This window comes from Aquarana catesbeiana, linkage group LG08 (assembly GCF_042186555.1).
Source record: "Aquarana catesbeiana isolate 2022-GZ linkage group LG08, ASM4218655v1, whole genome shotgun sequence".
NCBI classification, from domain to species: Eukaryota; Metazoa; Chordata; class Amphibia; order Anura; family Ranidae; genus Aquarana; species Aquarana catesbeiana.
In genome coordinates, this window is record NC_133331.1 from 302,501,011 (window position 1) to 302,514,475 (window position 13,465).

A 13,465-nucleotide genomic window follows, 5' to 3' on the forward strand; every position below is an offset into this window, starting at 1 on the left:
TTCCATAGGCGACGCTTTAAAAAATGTTTACCTATTTAGAGTTAGGGGAGGTCTTGCATTAGAATTCTTGTTCTCGCTCTAATGATTGCAGCGATACCTCACATGTGTGGTTTGAATACTGTTTACATTTGCGGGCGCGACTTACGTATGCATTTGCTTTGGCACGTGAAAACGGAGGGATGGGGCGCTTTAAAAAAAAAAAATTTACCTTATTTTTTAAATTTTGTTGAAATTTTTACACTGTCCCTTTAAAAAAAAAATTCTGATCACTTTTATTGCTGTCACAAGAATGTAAACAAGCCCTGTGACAGTAATAGGCAGTGATAGGTACTCTTTATTTGGACCAGTGCACAAAGCAAGGTCCATAAAGACATGGATGAGGACCCCAAAACCATCCTCTGCACTCTAAAGTTTTCAAAACATCAAGATTGGTGTTTCTGAATACTGTGGATGTTCTTGTCCGCTCGTTTCTGATTTTCAGCTCGCTCTTCTCTTCTCGCTCTTCGCAGTGCATTGCTGGCTGATGATTGGCCAAGCATGCACTATGACCCATATGCTTGGCCAATCACAGCGCCGTCGGTAGAGAGAGCTGTAATTGGCCAAAGCCAGGGTGGCTTTGGCCAATTATGGCTCAGGGGGTTTAGAACACGATAGAGAGAGAGAGACATTGTCATTTCATTTGAGTTAGCTAGATTAGGCAGGACAGTCGGTGAGTTAGCTGCACTTATAGTGTATTGTGTATATATATACACATCCCAGGTGTTGCATATATATATATATATATATACACACTGTATTTAGTTTAGCTAGATCCGTTCCTGTTATCTTCCTACTGACAGGCAGGCTTGTCTTGTTACAGTTTTTACAGCTACCTGAAGAAAATTGCTGGTGTTCTTTTGATCCTATTAGTACCACAGTCAAGCAGCTAGACTATTTACAGTTAGTGTACTGCGTCCTCCTCACAGTGTTCAGTTAAAGCTACAAGTTAGTTTAGTGTGACCTCTGCACAGTGTTTAGCTAAAACTACAAGTTAGTGTAGTGCACAGTGTTCAGCTAAAGCTACAGGTTAGGGTAGTGCGTCCTCCTCACAGTGTTCAGCTAAAGCTACAAGTTAGTTTAGTGTGACCTTTGCACAGTGTTCAGCTAAAGCTACAAGTTAGGGTAGTGCGTCCTCCTCACAGTGTTCAGCTAAAACTACAAGTTAGTGTAGTGCGTCCTCCTCACAGTGTTCAGCTAAAACTACAAGTTAGTGTAGTGAGACCTCTGCACAGTGTTCAGCTAAAGCTACAAGTTAGTGTAGTGCGTCCTGCTCACAGTGTTCAGCTAAAACTACAAGTTAGTGTAGTGCGACCTCTGCACAGTGTTCAGCTAAAGCTACAAGTTAGTGTAGTGCGTCCTCCTCACAGTGTTCAGCTAAAACTACAAGTTAGTGTAGTGAGACCTCTGCACAGTGTTCAGCTAAAGCTACAAGTTAGTGTAGTGCGTCCTGCTCACAGTGTTCAGCTAAAACTACAAGTTAGTGTAGTGAGACCTCTGCACAGTGTTCAGCTAAAGCTACAAGTTAGTGTAGTGCGTCCTCCTCACAGTGTTCAGCTAAACCTACAAGTTATTTTTTTGCGAGCTCTGCACAGTGTTCAGCTAAAGCTACCTGTAGAAGGTTGGTGGTGTTTTCCTGATCCTATCACTACCGCAGGCAGCTAAATAACCTACAAGTTAGTGTAGTGCGAGCTCTGCACAGTGTTCACCTAAAGCTACCTGTAGAAGGTTGGTGGTGTTTTCCTGATCCTATCACTACCGCAGGCAGCTAAATAAGCTTCAAGTTAGTGTAGTGCGAGCTCTGCACAGTGTTCACCTAAAGCTACCTGTGGAAGGTTGGTGGTGTTTTCCTGATCCTATCACTACCGCAGGCAGCTAAATAAGCTACAAGTTAGTTTTTTGCGAGCTCTGCACAGTGTTCAGCTAAAGCTACCTGTAGAAGGTTGGTGGTGTTCTCATACTACAGGCAGGCAGTTGATTTTTCTAGCTGCAGTATCAGTACATATATATATATATATATATATAGTGTATATATATATATATATATATATATATATATATATATATATATATATATATCCCAGCTTAGTGCAGCTACAGGCCATTAGTATGTCTGGAAGGCCAACAAGGAGAGGAAGACAGTCACAAGCCAATAAAAGAGGGCAAGCAGGCTCTGTGTCTAGAGTCAACAGTGCTGGTCATGGAGACGATGCATCCTCATCAGCACGTGGCCATGGGACACGCTTGGCCTTTTTTTCGGCAGCTGGCCGCGTTGAGCTGCAACATGCGGAAGACTTGGTCGAGTGGATGACCAAGCCGTCCTCATCCTCCTCATCCTCTCTCACCCATGCTCAGGGTACTTTGTCTGGCAAAGCAGCGGCCTCTTCCCTCGGCTCAATGTCATCAGTGACTCCTTCCCTAGCCCCACCATGTCCTCCTGAGGAGTCCCTCAAACTGTTTGACCACAGTGTTGGGTACATGCTCCAGGAGGATGCCCAGCGTTTGGAAGGCTCTGATGATGATACTGAGCTAGATGAAGGCAGTAATGTGAGCACGGACAGAGGGGGTGCCCAAGAAGGACAGCAATCTGGCAGTCATGCTCCCCCTGCTGCAGCATACTGCCAGGTTTGCTCCAGTGATGAGGAGGGAGGGGATGATGAGGTCACTGATTCAACCTGGGAGAGAGGAGGAGGAGGAGGCGGAACATCACCAACGAGGCAGGATGCCCTCCAGGGGCCAGCCTAAGGGCAGCACACTGACTGCATCACACCCCAAAGCTCTGCATGTGCAGGGCGCTGCAGTCTCTGCGCGTTATTCAAAAAATTCTTTGGTGTGGGCCTTTTTTGACACGAGTGCATCAGATCGCACCACTGCTATTTGCAACATATGTCTCAAGCGTATCTCGTGTGGCCAAAACATTTCCCGCTTGGGCACCACATGCTTGACCAGACATATGTTGACCTGCCATGCAGTTCATTGGCAAGCGTATTTAAAAGACCCACACCAAAGAACAAAGAGGACCTCTCCTTGCTCCTCATCAGCTGAGATCTCCAACCCCACTATACCTTCAGTCCTCTCTGAGACCTGCACTGAGAGGAATGAAGGTGTAGAATTAGGTGTGTCACAGCCAAGTACTTGTGGGCAATCTGCTTTCGGTACACCGACGTCAGGTTGTACCAGGCAAATTTCCCTGCCCCAGCTGCTGCACCGCCGAAAGAAGTTCGCTCCCAGCCATCCACATGCCCAGTGGTTGAACGCTAGCTTGGCAAAATTAGCACTAGCACTTCAACTGCTGCCTTTTCAGTTGGTAGATTCTGTCCCCTTCCATGAGTTTGTGGAATGTGCGGTTCCTCAGTGGCAGGTACCCAAATGCCACTTTTGCTCATGGAAGGCGATTCCGGCTCTCTACCGGCATGTGGAAGGCAATGTCTTGGCCTCCCTGGACAGGGCGGTGAGCGGTAAGGTGCATATTACCGCTGACTCATGGTCCAGCAGGCATGGACAGGGACGTTACCTAAGTTTCACCACGCATTGGGTGACTCTGCTGGCAGCTGGGAAGGATGCAGGACAAGGTGCAGTAGTGTTGGAGGTTGTTCCGCCACCACGCCTCCAAAATGCCACTACTAATGATTGTGACACACCTCTCTCCTCCACCCTCTTCTCTTCTTCTTCCTCTATGGCCTCTTCTTGTGCTTTGTCCTCAGAACCAGCGGTGCTCCATAGCCGTTCAAGGGGCTACGCAAGTATGCAGGCCAAAAGATACCATGCGGTGCTTGAGCTGGTGTGCTTGGGGGACAGGAGCTACACTGAGGCAGAGGTTCTGTCAGCTCTGCAGGGGCAGGTTCAGAGGTGGTTGACGCCACGCCAAATTAAGGCAGGAATGGTGGTTTGCGACAATGGCACCAACCTCCTCTCTGCCCTCTGACAGGGACAAATGACCCATGTGCCCTGTTTGGCTCAAATCCTTAACTTGGTGGTGCAGTGGTTCTTGGGCAGGTACCCGGGCTTACAGGATGTCCTGAGGCAGGCCAGGAAAGTCTGTGTGCATTTCCGCCAGTCATATAATGCCAGTGCTCGGCTGGCAGACCTCCAAAAGGAGTTTAACCTGCCCAAGAACCGCCTAATCTGTGACATGCCCACCAGGTGGAACTCAACGTTGGCCATGCTGCAGCAGCTGCACATGCAGCAGAGGGCCATCAATGAGTACTAGTGCAACTATGGCACCAGGACAGGGTCAGGGGAGCTTGTTTTTTTTCCCCACGCCAGTGGGCAAAAAAAAGGGATGCATGCACTGTCCTGTCACCATTTGAGGAGGCCACGAGGATGGTGAGCAGTGACAGTGTATGCATCAGTGACACTGTCCCCCTTGTCCACCTGTTGGAGCACACACTGCGTGGAATAATGGACAGGGCACTTGAGGCAGAAGAGATGGCAGGAAGAGGAGGACTTCCTTAGGTCTCGAGGCCCCCTTTATCCAGACAATGTTCCTGCGTGCCCACTGATCACACAGGAAGAGGATGAGGAGGAGGATTGTGTATGGAGGTGGAGCCTGGCACTCAGCATCAGCAGCAGTCTTTAAGGGATCAGTCCCAAGAAACACATGGACTTGTAAGTGGCTGGGAGGAAGTGACTGCGGACCATGTCGTCCTTAGTGACCCAGAGGACTCCGGACCGAATGCCTCAGCAAACCTACGCTGCATGGCCTCCCTGATCCTGCAAAGCCTGCGTAAGGATCCTCGTATTCGTGGTATCAAGGAGAAGGACCAATACTGGCTGGCAACCCTCCTTGATCCACGTTACAAGGGTAAGGTTGCGGACCTTATCTTGCCATTGCAGAGGGAGCAGAGGATGAAACATCTTCGGGAGGCCTTGCAGAAAGGTCTGTGCAATGTGTTCCCAGAGACTGGGAGGTTACAAACTCCTGTTTCTGGACAACGTGTTGCTGAGGCTTTGGTCAGTCAAAGAAGGAGCGGTGGAGAAGGTGGCCGTCTGACCGATGCGTTCAGACAATTTTTCGGTCCGCAGCCCCAAGGTATGATCGGTTCCAGCAACCATCGCCAGCGTCTGTTTTACATGGTGCAGGAAAACCTAGGGGCAAGATCTGACTTGGACACCTTTCCCACTGAAAATCCTCTGGGTTACTGGGTCTTGAGGATGGATCACTGGCCAGAGCTTGCACAGTATGAAATTGAGCTACTGTCCTGCATCCAGCGTTCTTTCGGAACGCACATTCAGTGCTGCTGGAGGCTTTGTAACCGTTCACAGGGTGTGTCTGTCCACCGACTCGGTCGATCGACTGACCTTCATAAAAATGAATCAGTCTTGGATCACCACCAGCTACCAAGCACCTGATGCTGATGTAACCGAATAATTTTTTTTTAAATCTCAGATCCCTTCAAAGACTGCCTATGCTGATGCTGAGTGACTATCCTGAGTAATTAACCTCTTCCTCCTTAATGATCACGCTGATAGCTTGTAAGAACATTTTTGGTTCTGGGCGCCACCACCAGTGCCTAAGGCCCAATTTTTCAGCCCCTATTTAACAGGGGCATGTAATTACAATTTTTGATGCAATACTTTGTAGCAGGGCTCGTTTCTGCGTTTCAACTAGAGTATCTGTGAGGGGTTGCAGTATTGTGGCACCAGCACCAGTGCCTAAGGCCCAATTTTTAAGCCCCTGTTTAACAGGGGAGTGTAATTACAATTTTTGATGCAATACTTTGCAGCAGGGCTCGTTTCTGCATTCCAACTAGAGTATCTGTGAGGGGTTGCAGTGTTGTGGCACCAGCACCAGTGCCTAAGGCCCAATTTTGCAGCCCCTGTTCAACAGGGGCATGTAATTACAATTCATGATCTAATATTTCACAGAAGGGCCTGTTTCTGCGCCCACCAAGAGCGAGTAAGGACATACAGTGTTGTGGCACTAGCACCACCACCACCAAAGGCACAATTTTTCAGCCCCTGTTCAACAGGGGCATGTAATTACAATTCTTGATCTACTATTTCAGAGCAGGGCCCTGTGAGGGCTTACAGTGTTGTGGCCACAACAACACCTAAGGGCCAAATTTCTGCTGAGTATGTAGGGCAGGCCCCTACTTTCAAACATCCAACTTACAAACGACTCCTACTTGCAAACGGAAGGAGACAACAGGAAGTGAGATGAAATCTACCCCTAGGAAGGGAAATTCTCTCCTGTAAGAGTTAATATGGGAAAAATGTTTCTCCTTTCCACTGATGCTTTATCACCAATCCTTGTTTCACAAAAAAACCCAAATTTTCAAAAAACATTTGTCATTGGGACAAAAAATGAGGTGAAATCTTCTGAAGAGGAGCACAGACAGCAAAACAAATGTCACAGGGGTGATAACCCTTCCCTATGTTTTCCAAAAACTTAAAATAGATTGGCTGGAGCTAAACACGTTAAAAATGTACCAGTTCAAAATTACAAACAGATTCTACTTAACAACAAACCTACAGTCCCTGTCTTGTTTGCACCGCCTGTATACTGCTGTTCAGAGTATATAGGGCCTGGTGGCCCCACGCCTTTCCTTTTTTTAATTTAGGTGCGGGGTTCCCCTTAATATCCATACAAGACCCAAAGGGCCTGGTAATGGACTGGGGGGTACGCATGCTGTTTGTCTCACTGATTTTCATCCATATTGCCAGGACCTGACATTAACGTTAAAGCCGCAAGCATTTTTAAATTAATTTTTTTCCTTTAAAAATGACATTTTGTGCAGGGACTGTTCTAAGCACGGAAACATGCGCCACTTTACAGGCATACTATAGACACCCCCCAGGTACGATATTTAAAGGAATATTTCACTTTTTTTTAAACTTTAAGCATCATTAAAATTACTGCTCCCGAAAAAACGGCCGTTTTTAAAAGTTTTTTTGCATTGATACATGTCCCCTGGGGCAGGACCCGGGTCCCCAACCCTTTTTAGGACAATACTATGCAAATTAACCTTTAAAATGAGCACTTTTGATTTCGAACGTTTGAGTCCCATAGACGTCAATGGGGTTCTAACGTTCGTGCAAATTTTCGGTTCGTTCGCAGGTTCTAGTGCGAACCGAACCGGGGGGTGTTCGGCTCATCCCTACTATTGAGCATTGAAAGAAGAAGACACACATTGTTGAGTAGAAAATTTTTTACTCTGTGTACATTCACATGTGCATTTAGAAAAGGGTTTTTGAACAAACCAACATATTTTTGGAATAAAATATTTTTTGGAGAGTAGAAATATCCTTTTTTGTGGTAAACAGGCAGGTTTTTAAAACCATAAAACAATACACAACTCAGGAACTTACAAAGTTCAACTTTGATAAATTGAAGGCAATATCAGACATTAGTATGTCCAAACTGTGTTGATATTGCCTTCATCAGATGGGGTGATGTCACCCCTGTGAAAGTGGGGATTTCCCTCCTGATCCCATGTCTAAGGTCAACATGTGCTAGCTTCCATCATGGGGGATCAATTGACATGTTTCGGGGGTACAACCCCTTCCTCTCATCTACTTTAGTTGCGAGGAAGGGGTTGCAATCACAAAACGTGTACTTTGATATCCCGTGATGGCAGATAGCACATGTTGACACACTGTGTGCATCTTCAAAATTTGGCTTTCAAAATTTTTTTGAAAAGTTAGAAAAATAAAAACAATTTGTAAAATGTTGGTGTGTTTTAGATTCTGCCTAAAACATCAATGATGTTTTTGAGTCTTTTTTCCACATCATTGATGTCTTCCTTGATCTTCTGTAAATCCCTATTGCACACCATGATCTCCCAGATAAAGATCTGTGCACTTGCACTTGTGAAATCTGTTTCTTCTTCCACAACATCCACATCACCTAAAATTAAAAAACACACCATATATTATAAATATGCAGGCATCCATCTATTACCTGGAGCTGTGGTCTCAGACACTCACCTGTTGTGGTCACTATTTCGCCCAATTCATAAACCTCTCCTTCCTCCACAGCCTCTGGTTGTGGTGTGGGGATTTCCCCTTCTTTAGGAGGTTGTGGGTTTCTGGTGTCCTCTGATGTCCCGAGTCTTTTCTCCCCTATGTGAATTAAAAAAAAAAAAGGTATACTTAGCATACAGATATATGAGGGCAGAAATAGGAATATGAAACATCGCTTGGAAGTGTCGTACAATTGTCTGTTTTGGCAGAGTTCCAAGCTGAAGACATGATTTTTTTCCCTTTCTTAAAGCTGTAATACTTACCTTTTTTGATAAAGTTTCACACATGGAGACACCCCTAGTATCCACTGGAGCACGTGTGTGGGACACCCTAAAAAGTTTGTTCTGGTGTCCCACACTAGTGTTCCTGCGTCCAGATGTGTAAACAGCTGCTGAGTGTCCTCTCCTTACACTGAATCAAGTTTGCATTTCATTCTAGTTACAAACCCATCTAGACAACAATGTACTAAACTTCTTTGAATACAAATAGGCATGACCAAATGTAGTTAACCTGCATCTGCCAAAAACATCATATTAGTGGGCGAACAAACAATGTTTACTACAAATGATTACTGTGCCCACGAACCTGAAAGTTGCCATTTTAAACTGTACGACAGTAAAGAAAAGCACATGGAGCAGCATGCAAGTAATAATAATAAAAGGGACACACGATAACTACTTACTTTTTTGAAGAACTCTCTTGATCCTTCTGTACTGATTGTGCTCCCTCAATTTCAGGTATGACCAGCGTTTCCTCAAATGATCCTTGGATCATCGTACCCCAAAATTCCTGTGCAGACTTTTCACAACTTTAGTCATGATCTTGGCCTTTCTCACATTTGGTTTGCTGTACGGTCCATACTTCCCATCATAGTCGGCCCTCTTCAAGATGTCCACCATCTCCACAAAGGACATATTTGAGGCCTTAAATCTTCCCCGGGATCGGGACGTTCGTGTCTCCGGGCTTTTGTCGTTGCTGCTCTCCTCTACATGCACTTGTTCTTTCTCCGCCATGTGCTCTCCCACTGTGCCGAAAGAGAAGGGGCGGGGAATATACTAGAAAGAAGGTCAGGGGTGGGCGGAGTTTTATGCATGCGCAGTGTATATAAAGCGTAACACGCATGCGTCATGCGTGCGATCTGTGAGGAAGGAGTAGCGGAAGCACTGATCATTCTAACGAAGGTACAATTTTTAACTTGGGCTTATACTCCTTATAGATTGAGGCCTATATTGGGACAAGATTAGGAGAGTTTAGCCTGACATTAGGGTTTTTGTCTTGTGTTATGTCTTGCAAAGAAAATGGATCTATTGAATGATCAGGACTTTATTTCCATATTCATTGATATGTACAGGGAGCTGCCCTGTCTGTGGCAGGTAAACTACCCCTTTTATACCAATAAAAGAAAGAGGCAGGCAGCGCTGGATCAATTGTTGGAATTAGTGAAGCCGCAGATCCCCACGGCAACCATCAACTATTGGAAGGCCAAAATTGGTGGCATGAGGAGCACTTATAATAGCGTAAGAAGGTCCAGGATTCCCAGAGATCAGGAGCTGCAGCAGATGACATTTATGTACCCAGGCTGTGGTACTATGACAGACTGCATTTTCTGGCAGACCAGAGGGAACCCAGGCCAGCACACTTCAGTCTTCCTTCAAAGCTTCCTTCCACCCCAGCTGAGACTTCCGACGTCCAACCTGGGCCTTCCAGCCTGGAAGATGAAGAGGAGCCCAGCTTGAGCCAGGTATAGCATTGTTAAACATATTTCTTGTCAAAAAATTAATGATGTTAACTAGATGTTATTATTGATCACTAATTTCTGATTTAACAAAGTGTTTTACATATCAATAGACAGTAGTGGCCACAAATGATGGGGACAAGAATGAAAAATGCTGGGTTCAGAATGATAGTCTTTTCTATTAATTAACATTCAATTTGCAACAGTCATGAGCTGAAAATTGTGTGTGATTGATGAACCAAAAACCTAAACTATATCCCTTTTTCATACACAGGAAAGCCTCAGCCAGGAGGAGGCTGTGGAAAGTATTTAAACCTTGAGTATAGCCTCATATAATATTAAGTTGATAGCAATAAAGAAGTACCATCGTCCAAAATGACATATATGTTAAGGGAGGGTAAAAATGTGGGGGTAGTTGCCGAAGCTATCCCATACACATAGATACCCATAAGAGCTTAAATGGACTTTCTCAGTACTGATATAACCACAAATTGATTAAAAATACAAAATTTTATTCTGTAACAGTGTACAAACAATATCTTAAAAACACAAAAATGTATACAGAGACAATTTATAAAATAGTACAATGTACACCACACGGGAACTAACTCATAGCAGGTTTCCCCGATACAGTTTCTGTTCAGGGGAGGTGTAAATATTCCTCTACTGGTTTCACGGTAAAACCGCTTCTTCAAAAGGTCTATAAGGAAACAGTGTATTAAAGAAAATATACAAAAGAATATACAAATTGTACAGAGAGATCATTCGCAGGGATGGCATAATGGTAGTAGAATAAATACGGGAAGATCTGCTCACCCAGATGGACCAGGCACAGCTAGCAACGGATTCCCACAGATTCCCCCCGGCGGACAAGGAGGAGTGCAAAAAAACATCTCTGACTGGGATAAATAAATCAAGTATAAATGGTGGATATTTATTCATTTTTATCAGAAGTTATATAAATACTGATACGTGAAGATTTACAGTGATGGAAGACCAAAGAAGTTGCATGTGTGGTTTGAAGTGAAAAGGAAGAGATTGGCACCAAGGGAGGAAGAGGGAAAAAGGGGGGATTTCCCCCCTTCCTCCCTCCCCCCTTCCCCTCCATATAGAGCCATTTATCCAAATTTTACTCCAGAGCCCCTGGTTTATAGACCAGATACTGTACATCCTAAATATAGACCCATTTATCCAAATTTTACACCAGAGCGTCAGGTTTATAGTTCAGACAAATCCTAAATATAGAGCCATTTATCCAACTGTACATCCAGAGCCTTTGGTTTACCAGATACATCCTATAGAGTCATTTATCCAACAGTCCATCCACAGCCTCTGGTTTATAGACCAGATACATCCTAAATATAGAACCAATGATCCAACTGTCCATCCAGAGCCTCTGGTTTATAGACCAGATACATCCTAAATTTAGAACCATTCATCAAACTGTCCATCCAGAGTCTGTGGTTTATAGACCAGATACATCCTGAATATAAAACCATTTATCAAACTGTCAATCCAGAGCCTCTGGTTTATAGACCAGATACTTCCTAAATATAGAACCATTTATCCAACTGTCCATAATAAAAGTCTGGTTTATAGACCAGATTCGTTGAGCATATTGAGCCATTTATCCAACTGTCCATCTGGAGTTTCTAGATTGTAGAACAGACACATAATAAATATAGAGATGGGGATCTTTTCCTATTATATCGAGTAGAACATGGAGACAGGAAGAGCATGATTGTACAGACACAGGAAGTGATACTACAGCTGGAGATGAAATGATGTCAGGTGCAGAACGGAAGTGATAGATGCACAGGAAGTGATGTAACTAGGGAACAGGAAGTGATGTAGGGGTCTAATAAAGGATGTCCTCAGTGAGAGGTGAGTTGTGAGGAAGGAAAGAGAAGACATTGTTGGAATTGGCAGCAGAGGAGGTAATCGCATCACATTATAATTTATTTAGAAGGACACAAGGATCTCTACAAGGACGTCATGATGGAGAATCGGCCGCCCCTCACATCACCAGGTAAGATGAGACTTTAGTGTAAAAAATAGAGCAGTACAGAGGGTCCACCTAGATCCCATCATCTGATAAACACATAGAAACAATGTATTCAGTGTTTTGTGTTTCCTATAGATGGATCCAGTAATGGGAATCCACCAGAGAGATGTCCCTACCCTCTGTATTACCAGGATTCCAGACAGGAAGATCACACCATCCCCCACCATCATCAGGTAGCTGGAACTGAGCAATAAAGAACTCAAATATGTTATAGAATTCTACTCTTTGAGATAAAAATCTTCTATTTCAGCTCTTGTTTCCTTTTATAAACCCATTCTATCATATTTGGGATTTAGGGTGAAGAACTGAAAGGCATCAAAGTTAAGGTTAAAGTGGAAAAAGAAGAGATGTTTGGGGAACAGCAGTCTATGGAGGAGAGAGGTCCTCCGTATTCCCGGGATTCCACACAGGAAGATCACACCATCCCTCACCATCATCGGGTAGATGGGAATGAGAAATTACAACATAAAAACATTCTAAGCTATGACATTATATTTTTCTATTAAATCTCTTGCTCTATTTTTTTTTTGTTCTTTCATCTTTGGGGTTTAGGGTGAGAGATTTCCCCCTTCTCTGTGTTCCTGGGATTCCATGCAAGAGGATCACACCATCACTCACCATGTTCAGGTAGGTAGGACTGGGCATTTAGACCTAAATATATATTGTAAAGCCATGAAATGATGTTATTCTATGTAGTCTCTTGCTTTACTTCTACATCTGAAGTGCAGCCTTTGTTACCCATACCCCCCATCACCGTTTCTAGCTCCTTTGAGCACCCTACATTTTTTACCCCAATATTCATATTTTTTTAATATACATTCCTTACCTCTGTGGGTCTTAAGCCCAGTCACATGTCATCGCGGGTCCTCTTCCTCCTTGTGTTCTACCAAAGGAGGGTGAATACTGAATGATGTGTCCTTTGTGTCTTTTATATCTGCCTTGAGTTGACTTTAGTTTTTGGTTCAGGGTGAAGAACGAATTAATATAAAAACTGAGGTTAAAGAAAAAGTAGAGACATATGTGGGGGTGATCAGCCATCCACGGAGGAGGTTGGGATGATTATGAAAAGTGAGCAGAAAGACCTTTCTCTACCTATTAACACAAGTAAGTAACAGACACTATGGCGGAAACAGGTCACAGTCTCATTTTACTTCTGAGTTCAAGGATTACAGTTTATGGAAAATATTAGATAATTAGCAGATCTTCACATCGTTCTGTAGGCAGGTGCTAAAAGGTTAAATATGTGTTTGCCTAATAAAGGGTTAATGTGTGGTGTGTGAAGGGTTAACACTTGGTGCTGTGATGTGCCTTCCCATGCCTGGGTCACTTCCTGCTTCTAAAGTGATATATGTAGGAGGTGACTGGACCTAGGGGTCTGTCCATGTATAGGGGGGTGATCAGTGAGGACCCTGTAATGATGTGAACTGAACTGTGTGGTGGAGTTTCCCCTTAGCGGGACCCCAGGATGGGGACCAGACTTTTGATGCCATTTACTGGGATGCAACTAAGCTATAAAAAGTTATGGAGAGCGCCGTACAGCCAAATACAGTACAGTATATGGACTTGGTGTGAACACTTTTATGGTTGATTTTGGAGGGAGAACAGGAGCCCAGCTGTGAGATCGGCACTTCCACTTATTCCACTGATGGGGAGGAGGAGCTAAA

At 44.3% G+C, this 13,465-nt stretch overlaps 1 protein-coding gene across 1 annotated transcript in view; it reads left to right on the top strand.

Annotated features, from left to right (window-relative positions):
- Nucleotides 1-13,465, top strand: part of LOC141106873 (uncharacterized) — a 124,298-nt gene that overhangs the window by 106,687 nt on the left and 4,146 nt on the right. The gene's annotated exons all lie outside the window — the stretch shown is intronic.